Genomic DNA, 11,943 nt, shown 5'->3' with positions numbered 1-11,943 from the left:
TGAGCCAGGATCTGATGTTAGGCTTGAGCACCAGCTGTAAGTAGTTGGCAAGGATCTTGTCGTCTCGTCCCCCGACAGCTTGCACCGTAATGGTGTAGATGCTGAGGAACTCCGATGGATGCGACTTGCCGTCGTACTTCTCTGGTACGTCTGGCTTGAAATTCTTTTTGCTGGGCCACTGGACTTGCCGCAGCTCACGAGTGAACGCAGGGCAACCTACCGCGTACGGTAAGTCGCCTGGTTCCCCTGGCGCATGCACGTCAACAGAAGGCCTAGCGCGCTGGTCTGATTGACGTCGCGCTTCTCTTCGGCGCTCGATACGAGTACGAGCGTCTTCTTGTTGTCGTTCGTGAAGAACTTGGCGCTGGTCGCGACGAGCTCGTGGATCCGATGACGCGGTGGAGTCTCTGTCGGGGTGGATCTGACGAGTCGGCGATCTTGGCCTTCGGGGTGGAGAGTGCATGGAGGTTGCACCCCCATTGGTCTTGTCGCCATCGGTTCGCGTCCGGCAATCTTGCCGCAGCAGCGAGGTGCTTGGTTGCCGCGCAGTGTCGCCGTTGGCGAAGCCGATGAGACTCTAAATGGTGGCCCCCCACTCGTCGGTCTTGTCCGCCGTCGGAGGGTAATCCAGGAGCAGTTGAGCTCGTGCCAAAGCTTCTGCTGGAGTGGTGGGCGGCAGAGGTGAACGGTGTGAGGAGCGGGATATGCTCGGACTCCTAACCACGTTAGAAGGAGCAGTATCCCGTCCAGGCGACCGTACCTCGCTGGGGCCAGCATGCTGGCGTGCATGCTGGTCTTGAACTCCGCGAGATCCACCAGCTTGATCTTGGCCCAACGAGCATATGGTACTGCGAATACCATGACGCTGTTGGTCCCGCGCCTCCTGAGACAGGCGCGGTGCGCGTACGGACGCTAAGGTCTGTGCGGCCTTGTCCTTGGACTTGGCAGCACTGTGAGCACCCTCGTCGACGCCCGTCCTTCTGTCGACGTCTACCCAACCGCCCGTTTGCTCTGGTGGCGGCGGGATCGATGCGGACGGAACAGCTGCCTCCGAAGCCTTCTTCTTCGGTGGCATGTTGATGAAGATGATGAAGATCTAGCTCGTGTGCACGCCGGATCGGGTTCACACAATCTCGACGCCCCCTACCTGGCGCGCCAAAGATGTCGGGGAAACTGATCCACGAACACCTATGGGACCGGCGGACCGAGCCCCTTTTGGTTCGGCGGGGGGCGGAGGTCGCACGAAGAGCGGATCGAGGCAATCCACACGAGCAGTTTACCCAGTTTCGGAGCTCTCTGGAGAGATAACACTCCTACTGCTGCTTGTTTGTGTATTTCAAGTTCTTGCTCGGGAGTGACCAGAGCTACCAGACCGAGCGTGAGAGCGTTTCTGGCCTTCGAACTGGTCGAACCCCCTCTACGTTGCGCATGGGCCTCCTTTTATATGCTCACGGGGTCACCGACAGGTGGCAACGCAGACAAAGGGCAAAAATGGAAAAGGAGATGCGGTAGGTACAACTACCTATACTGTAGATACAGTGTATCGCACCTAACTCTGACGACAGGGGACAAAGGCATTAAATGCCCATCTGTGTCGCCCAAACAGTGCAAACAGAGACCGTCAGGGGCTCCACCGCTCGCCACGATGGCTATCTTGTCAGCGCCGCTTGCCACCGTGCACCGCTGGCTGCACAGCCTCTCGCCACGCGCGCCTGGAAAGGCCCCAGGGCGACACGTTGGTGGATGTGCTGGAGCGCGGGTGCGGAGTGGCCGCTTGCCGCGGCAAGTGCCTTGCCGCGGTCGTTGTCTTGTCGGGCCCGGGAGCTTGTCGTTCACCGAGCCTTGCCGGGACGCATGGCGCGTCGCGGCCAGCTTCTTTGGGATGCCTTGGTTGGCCTTCCCGGCAAGCTCCTCTTGCCGGGGCCTTGTCTTCTTGGCTTGAATACTTTGTTCTTGAATGGCTTCCCGGCAAGCTCCTCTTGCTGGGGTCTTGTCTCCTAAGGAGCCACGGAGGATCTTGGCGGTCGCCTGGCAAGCCTTGCCACGGGGTGCTGCGACTGCCCGTGCACAAGTTCGGGATACTAGGGTACCCCTACTCTAGTACACCGACACCTCCCATGTCAAATTCGGTCGACCCCGCCCTCTCTTGACATTCTCCACACGCTTTAGCCGTCCGCTATGCACTGGAGCTTCTGCAGGCCTGCGCTGAATATTCCCAAACCATCTCAGACGATGTTGGACAAGCTTCTCCTCAATTGGTGCTACCCCAACTCTATCTCGTATATCATCATTCCGGACTCGATCCTTCCTCGTGTGGCCACACATCAATCTCAACATACGCATCTCCGCCACACCTAACTGTTGAACATGTCGCCTTTTAGTCGGCCAACACTCCGTGCCATACAACATTGCGGGTCGAACCGCCGTCCTGTAGAACTTGCCTTTTATCTTTTGTGGCACTCTCTTGTCATAGAGAATGCCAGAAGCTTGGCGCCACTTCATCCATCCGGCTTTGATTTGATGGTTCACATCTTCATCAATACCCCCATCCTCCTGCAACATTGACCCCAAATACCGAAAGGTGTCCTTCCGAGGTACCACCTGGACATCAAGGCTAACCTCCTCCTCCTCACACCTAGTAGTATTGAAACCGCACATCATGTACTCGGTTTTAGTTCTACTAAGCCTAAACCCTTTCGATTCCAAGGTTTGTCTCCATAACTCTAACTTCCTATTTACCCCCGTCCGACTATCGTCAACTAGCACCACCTCATCCATCACCAATGCAAAAAGATAAGGGCTCAAAGCTGACCCCTGATGCAGTCCTATCTTAATCGGGAAGTCATCGGTGTCGACATCACTTGTTCGAACACTTGTCACAACATTATCGTACATGTCCTTGATGAGGGTAATGTACTTTGCTGGAACTTTGTGTTTCTCCAGGGCCCACCACATAACATTCCGCGGTATCTTATCATAGGCTTTCTCCAAGTCAATGAGCACCATATGCAAGTCCTTCCTTTGCTCCCTATATCTCTCCATAAGTTGTCGTACCAAGAAAATGGCTTCCATAGTCGACCTCCCAGGCATGAAACCAAACTGATTTTTGGTCACGCTTGTCATTCTTCTTAAGCGGTGCTCAATGACTCTCTCCCATAGCTTCGTTGTATGGCTCATCAGCTTAATTCCATAGTAATTAGTACAACTCTAAACATCCCCCTTGTTCTTGAAGATTGGTACTAATATACTCCGTCTCCATTCTTCTGGCATCTTGTTTGCCCGAAAAATGAGGTTGAAAAGCTTGGTTAGCCATACTATCGCTATGTCCCCGAGACCTTTCCACACCTCCATGGGGATACAATTTGGGTGTCATCTCCATAAGAGTGGCTGAGTTTTTACATTCGCTCGCCAAGCCTATCACAACCCTCCTCCTTTACCCGGGCTTGGGACCGGCTATGTTGAGACAACATAGGCAGAGTTCAGTTAAAAATGTAAAATCGCGCACTACAGCCAAAGTTTCTGTCCTACACCGTACAAACCAACAAACATTGTAAACATCCTAAAGGCAAACCTTGGCACATTATTTTTATAATACAATGGAATAATACAAGGGGATAATTATTTTTGATGAAAAGTTTCCGTAATCAAGATTCACAAAGTTTCCGTGAGCATGAACAAAGTTCGAGCAGCTCTCCCACTTCAACAATTCTTAACTCTCTCACTTTCACTTTCCTTTTTGAAAAGTTTTGGGTTCCCCTCTTTATTTTTTGTTTTTAAACTATATGAAAGCACACAACAGAAATAAATGACTCTTTAAAACTTCCGGGTTGTCTCCCTGGCAGCGCTTTCTTTAAAGCCATTAAGCTAGGCATTTAGTGCTCAAGTAATCAATCCACCCGGATCCCAAGGTATATCAAAGCCAATTTTAATTAACAAAGATTTGTAATTTAGTAGTGAGCACAAAGTAACATATATCAAGCAATGATGAAGTCTAACTCTCTTCCTATGCATCGGCATGTCATAAAAGAACAATTCATGCACACCAAGTAAAGGCCAATGCATAGTATAAGCAGTTTCTTGCAATTCTATTGTGTTGGAAACATAAAGAGGCGGAGATGTAGTTCCTCTCTCATAATAATTACAAGTAGGAGCAGCAAGCACATGCATATTATATTCATCAAAATCATCATGTGCAAAAGGCAACCCATAAATATAATCCCTACTAAGCGCAAACTTCTCCGACATAGTGTAGTTGGGTGAATTCAAAAAGATAGTAGGACTATCATGCATGGGTGCAATAGCAACAATTTCATGTTTAACATAAGGAACTATAGCAAGTTCATCTCGATAAGCATAATTCATATTGGCATCTTGGCCACAAGCATAGCAAGCATCATCAAAACGGGATATTTCAAACAAATTCAAGGGATCATAGCAATCATCATAGCAATCATCCTTCGATAAGCACGAAGGGGAATTAAACAATGTATGAGTTGAAGAGTTACTCTCATTAGAAGGTGGGCATGGGTGATCAATCTGCTCTTCCTCCTTTTGTTCTTCGCTCTCGTCCTCATCTTTTTCATCCAATGAGCTCACAGTTTCATCAATTTCTTCTTCCATAGCTTCCTGCAAAATATTAGTCTCTTCTTGGACAGCGGAGACTTTCTCAATAAATGCATTAATATAGTAATTTTATTCATAATTTTCATAGCAATATCTAAGTATAGCAAGATTTTCTGGTCTATAAACTGAATCATCAAACGCTTTAAACATAGATTCAACCTCATAAGGACCCATAAAAGCAACAAATTCTTCTATTTGTTCCACATCATAGTAATCAAAGATACCATTAGCATAAGAAGCTAAGGTTTCATTATCATTGAATTTGCATGAAAAGGGAAGGTGTGGAGCCTTCATCCTAGAGCAACAAGTATAATCATGTATCACACATAGTTGACGAGCATACCAACGCAACATAGAAATTTGATCCCATAATAGTTTCCCTTTTTGTGTCAAGCAATAATCCCTAAAATATTCACGTTGATCCAACGTGTCTCCCATAACATAACGGAATGGGGTTTTCTCAGGATTATTAAAGTAGTACATAATTTCTTTCACATAATGAGCATCGAGGGTTTTAGGAGGTTCCCCATCTCCATGAGTAGCATCTACACCTAATTTTTTTGGTATTTCATGTTCCATATCCATAACAAAAGATAGAGAACAACTTAGAACAGAAAATAAAAATTACTTAGTGATAAAGCAAACAAGCACACACGAGAATATTCACCCCACGCTATGACTCCCCGGCAACGGCGCCAGAAAAAGGTCTTGATAACCCACAAGTGTATGCGATAGTTGTAGCCTCTTTCGATAAGTAAGAGTGTCGAACCCAACGAGGAGCTAAAGGTAGAACAAATACTCTCTCTAGTCCTATCGGCCACTGATACGACTCTACGCACGCTTGACGTTCACTTTACCTAGAACAAGTATGAAACTAGAAGTACTTTGTAGGAGTGATAGGATAGGTTTGCAAGATAATAAAGAACACGTAAATAAAAGCTAGGGGCTGTTTAGATAAAGAAGCAATAAAGTAAGTATTAGTAGAGAGCTTTTTGTTACGAGAATGTTATTTTTCCAAGGTTATCGACAACTAGACCGGTAATCACTATTGCAATTTTATTTGAGGGACATGCATAAGCTAACATACATTCTGTACTTGGATCATATGCACTTATGATTGGAACTCTAGCAAGCAATCCGCAACTACTAAAGATTCATTAAGGTAAAACCCAACCATAGCATTAAAGCATCAAGTCCCCTTTATCCCATACGCAACAATCCCCTTACTCGGGTTTAAGCTTCTGTCACTCTAGCAACCCACTATAAGCGAATCATGAACGTATTGCAACACCCTACAACGGGAATCCCTCACGCTTGCGCGACATGGAGAGCACCATAGGACAGCACCAATAATAAAACATGCAACTCAAACCAATCACAATCATCAATTAACCCATAGGACAAAACGGATCTACTCAAACATCATAAATAGCCATACATCATTGGGAAATAATATATAGCGTTGAGCACCATGTTTAACTAGAGATCACAGCGGGTAAGAGAGGTTACACCGCTGCATAGAGGGAGGAAGAGTTGGTGATGAAGGCGGTGAAGTTGTTGGTGAAGATCGCGGTGATGATGATGGCCCCCGGCAGCGCTCCGGCGCCACCGGAAGCAAGGGGGAGAGGGCCCCCCTTCTTCTTCTTCTTCCTTGACCTCCACCATAGATGGGAGAAGGGTTTCCCCTCTTGTCCTTGGCTCCCATGGATTGGGAGGGCCGAGAGGCCCTCCGAGATTGGATCTATCTCTTTGTTTCTGCGTTCTCAGATTCTGCCCCTTCACCGTTTCTTTTATATCTGGAGATCCATAACTACGATTGGGGTGAATCTTTCGCCCAGATCTTTCTCATAAAATTAGCTTTCTGTCACCAAAATAAGAGCATCAACCGCCTTACGGGGGGCCCAGGAGAGTCCAGGGCGCGCCTGCCTCCCTGGGGCGCGCCCCCTATCTCCTGGCCTCCTTGGGCACCGTCTCGCGTTGATTTTACTTCCCAAAAATCATAAATATTCCAAAATAATTCTCCGTCCGTTTTTATCCCGTTTGGACTCTGTCTGATATGGGTTTTCTGCGGAACATAAAACATGCAACAAACAGGAACTGGCACTGGGCACTCGATAATTATGTTAGTCCCAAAAAATAGTATAACAAGTTGCCAAAAGTATATAAAAGTTGAATAATATTGGCATGGAACAATCAAAAATTATAGATACAACGGAGACGTGTCAGTCATCATCCTCTCAAATAAGCGCCAAAACCTAAGAGCACTGCTGTCATGCTAATGCATTGTGTATAGCTAATGTTGGGTGCATCATGACTGGATCTTTTTTACCATGAATTACAATGTTTAGTTGCTTCTTGAACTTTGGGGGTGCTCTGCATTTATGTTTTGCGTTCTCAGAAAGGGATAGCAAGATACCACTATTGTCATATTATATCATGTTTTTTTAACAATGTGTTGCTGTTTGAGATGTCTTATTATTGCTTGCTAGTTGATTATGTCATTGATATGAGTTAATATAATTTTTAAGAGTTATTGTCGACATGGTTAGTTATAATCTTTGCTGAAAACCTGGGTGTTGTTTAAGCTTATTTATGGAAATAAGAGCAGAAGAGTTCGTACAAGTTTTTCTTTCTCACTTTTAGTTTATCAACTGAACTGCTTGAGGACAAGCAAAGGTTTAAGCTTGGGGGAGTTGATACGTCTCCGTCGTATATACTTTTCCTAATGCTTTCCCTCTTGTTTTGGACTCTAATTTGCATGGTTTGAATGAAACTAACCCGGAATGACGCTGTTTTCAGCAGAACTACCATGGTGTTGTTTTTGTGCAGAAATAAAAGTTTTCGGAAGGGAACGAAACTTTGCAAGTATTTTTTATACAATAAAAGAGAATTTCTAGATCCAAGAACCACAGGAGGGGGCACCTGGGTGGGCACAACCCACCAGGGTGCGCCACCCCATCCAGGCGCACCCAGGTGGGTTATCCCCACCTGGTGGCCCAGCAGACCCTGAAACCAACGCTATAAAATCCTATTTTTCCAAAAAAAATCAAGGAGAAAGAATTATCGCGTTCCACGAGACAGAGCCGCCGTCGTCTCCTGTTCTTCATCAGGAGGCCAGATCTGGAGTCCGTTTGGGGCTCTAGAGAGGGGGATCTTCGATCTTCGTCATCACCAACCCTTCTCCATCGCCAATTCCATGATGCTCCCCACTGGGAGTGAGTAATTCCTTCGTTGGCTCGCTGGTCGGTGAGGAGTTGGATGAGATTCATCATGTAATCGAGTTAGTTTTGTTAAGGCCTGATCCCTAGTATCCATTATGTTCTGAGATTGACGTTGCTATGACTTTGTCATGCTTAATGCTTGTCACTTTGGGCCCGATTGCCATGATTATATGGATGTTCTAGATCCGATCTGGCAAGTTATAGTCACCTACTACATGTTATGATCCGGCAACCCCGGAGTGAGAATAGTCGGGACCACTCCCGGTGATGACCGTAGTTTGAGGTGTTCATGTATTCACCGTGTGCTAATGCTTTGTTCCAGTTCTCTTTTAGAAGGTATCCTTGATATCCCTTAGTTTCCAAAGGACCCAGTTGGCACGGGAGGGTAGGAAAAAATAGGTTATGCAAGTCCTATCCATAAACACGTATGACTATTTACGGATTACATGCCTACATTATATTTATGAACTTGGGCTAGTGCCGTATCCCCCTAGGTTATGACTGTCTCATGATGAATATCATCCAAAGAATCACCCATCCAATGCTACGAATTAAGGAACTGAACTGCGGCTTAAATCCAACAATCTTATGGGTCTACTGATTAGTAACACGTGATCCTGATAGAAAGAAGAGAAAGCCTAGTTCCTTAACCCCGTAGGAAAGATGTGATGACTCGGATCAGAAGGGCATAAGGTATAAGGAGTAAAAGAGCCTTACATTCCATCCCACAATCAATTCCCCTACATACATAACTAAAGAATTTCTAGACTCAACTTCGACCAGTTTGGCTTGGTAATCCTACAGGCAATCAGTCTCTGATACCAAAGCTGTCAGGACCCTGATCCTATGCCACACCGATCTAGCATGTAACACCTCATATCACTTTGCGGCCTCACGCACGGTATTCCCACGGGTGTCGCCTTACCAGGCCTGGGACAGTTTGCGTCTTTTGGTTCACGTATATGATAGTGTCGCTAGCATCCATATGACAAAGAACCCGGGCTGACATGGCTAGTTGTGAACCCAAAGTGGCGCTAACTTATAGGGACAGGCATACATGACCCAGCAACGAACGTGTCGGTCATCAGCGAGTGAATCCGGGCTGTAGCAGCTGGGCTAGCAGGACTCCCGTAATCCGGGCTGTAGCGGGCTAACAGGACTCCGGTAGACACCGTGTGACATTTCCCCGAAGGGACAGACACAAGAAGGAAGAAGGACACATGCCGGCCAGCCTAAGTGTTCCGGAGTAGTAGCAAGCTACCATGGCCCAGTGGAAGCACTAGGAGACATTTCCCGGTAAGAGAGGCTACCAAGGATAAACAACTAGATAGTCAGATCCCACACATACCAAGCATTTCAATAACATACGCACAATATGCTCGATATGTGCAAATACAACATGGCATCACAACACGACTCTGCAACTCAAGTACTTTATTCAATAGGCTCCGAGGAGAGAGATATTACAAACAAGGGTCTCATGACCCAACATTCAGAGCATACCAGTCAAAGCACAAGCGGAAGCTTAACATGTGTGAGTACAGATATCTACAAATGAAAAAGGCTGAGAAGCCTGACTATCTACCAGATCTTGCCGAGGGCACAAGATCGTAGATGAGGTAATAAGCTAAACCTCGAAGTCCAAGCAGAACTACTATCGAGACTGAAGTCTCTCTGCAAAAACATAAAATAGGCAAACGTGAGTACAAATGTACCCAGCAAGACTTACATCATAACTAATACGTATGCATCATTATCAACAAAGGGGATGGTGGGGTTTAACTGCAGCAAGCCAGCTTTGACTCAGTGGCTATCCTAAACTACGACTGCAAGTAGCTCTTTTGAGGTGGCGCACATGAGTCCACATATTCACAATATCAATACGCCACTATGGATCCGCTCCGGTCTCCCTACGAGAACGCCATCCATAGCACTCACGCTTATCTTGCGTATTTTAGAATATCCACTTTCACTTGTCTATGAACCGTATAGGCAAACCAGAGGTCCTTTACCACGGTTACGGCTATTCGAATAGATGATGTCACCCATGCAGGGGTGTACTTCTTCACACACGCTCTCACCACTTACCGCCGTTTACACGACATGTACTCGACAACCATCAAGCGGAATCCCAGTGAGGGTGTCGGCCACGACCTACCTAAACACTCAAGTCTCTAGTCCAGGTTTATCGCCTATTCAGGTTCCATCCGCAGCGAGTCCGGCTGAGGTTTCCACATACGGCCCCGAACGATGTGTACAGGGTTTCGCAACACCAAATGGACGCCCGGCATACCCGGCCACGTGCCTACCGCATCACAGCCCAACCCTCGAGTCAGCGCTGCGCACGGCCTCCAGCATACTACAAACACTAGAAACTACTTGCAACTCCTGGATAGAGGACAAGGGTGGTTAAGAAGCCAAGAGAGTCAGTTAAGGAGCCCAATGCGTGGTAGTAGCTGTTCATGGATCACAAACACATAACTCAATTCCTAAGGATGACTTCAATGAGACAACCCACCATGTACTCCTACATGGCCTCTCACCGCTACCCTTACCAAATCATGTTCACACACTTAGCACACACACATATAGTAGGACATGTTTACACACCTCCGATTCATCCCCGATGAATCAGACCTGACTCAACTTTAAGCAGTAGCAGGCATGACAAACAAGCATGAATGAGTAGGCACATCAGGGCTCAAACAACTCCTACTCATGCTAGTGGGTTTCATCTATTTACTGTGGCAATGACAGGTCATGCAGAGGAAAGGGGTTCAACTACCGCAGCAAGTAACAGATGAATCGTTGTTGTCCTAATGCAATAAAAGAGAGCAGGAGCAAGAAGTGGGATTGTATCAGAATGAACAAGGGGTTTTTGCTTGCCTGGCACTTCTGAAGATAGTATAGTTCTTCATCGGTGTCATCGATCTCATCGTCGGGACCATGTTTATCGAGAGGGGACAAACACCGGCAAACAAGGAAGAACACAATCAATGCAATGCACAATATGATGCATGATCATGACATGGCAATATGCTATGGTTTGAGCTAATGCAACTAGCAGCAGGTTAAATGGAGTTGGTTTGAATCTAAGATTCAAATTCAAACTCCATATATGACATTTCAAATGCCATTAATTTAAATTGTTGTATACAGTAGCTTTAAGCTGTTCAAACATGCAAGATAATGGTACAAGTGGATAGATTGGATTTTTCTGATCATTTTTCATATATAATTTTTTTCAATTGGAGTTACGGTTGAATTTCTATGAATTTTAGAAGTTTTGGGCATTTTCTGGAATTCTCTGAATTATTTTAAATCCAGAAAATGATTAACTACGTCAGCATGATGTCGATGTGATGTCAGCAGGTCAACAGCGCCTAACCAGAGTCAAACCTGAGAGTGGGACCCATATGTCATTGACTCAGCTAATTGATATAGTTAATTAGCCTTAAGTTAAACATAACTAAAATGTCAGTGGAGCCGGGCCCACATGTCAGTGACTTAGCGGGTTAACTAAAAGTTAATTAGCTCTAAGCTAAAATTAGCAGGGCGCTGGGCCCACTTGTCAAGGACCCAGGGGGAGTCAAACCCCTGGTCAACTTGGTCTAACCCACCGGTGTTGAGCCGCCAGCGAGTCCAGACATGACGGCGAGCTGCGGAAACGCTGCTTAGGGTGCCATTCACCGCGCGGTTTGCTCCTACGCGCTCCTGTGAGTGAGCCGCATCGGCTGGTGGTAGTGGCTAAGCTCGAGATGGCCGGGAACAGCGCCGGCGATGAGCACCGCGGCGGCCGGAGTTCAACATCGACGGATTCGACGCCACAGCGCGCGGGAGGACCAGCGGTTTGCAACTACGAACTCTATGCGTCCTCACGAACCCAACAGGGACACCCACGGGACCAATTGGTCACCGGAGCTTCGTCGTGCGGCGGCGCACTATTGGCCTCGATGAAAACAACGGCTACGGCGAGAACTAGGCCACGGAATTAGAGGGGAACAGTACAGGGGCTCACGGAGATCACGATGGGATGCTCAGCGGGCTCGGGAAAGGTCTGGAGGCGACGGAGTGATGAAGGCGATCGCCAGTGCAAGAG

The sequence above is a fragment of the Triticum dicoccoides genome, chromosome 5B (assembly GCF_002162155.2).
Source record: "Triticum dicoccoides isolate Atlit2015 ecotype Zavitan chromosome 5B, WEW_v2.0, whole genome shotgun sequence".
NCBI lineage: Eukaryota > Viridiplantae > Streptophyta > Magnoliopsida > Poales > Poaceae > Triticum > Triticum dicoccoides.
The sequence above is the reverse complement of the archived record's forward strand: the minus strand, read 5'-3'. Positions refer to the sequence as shown.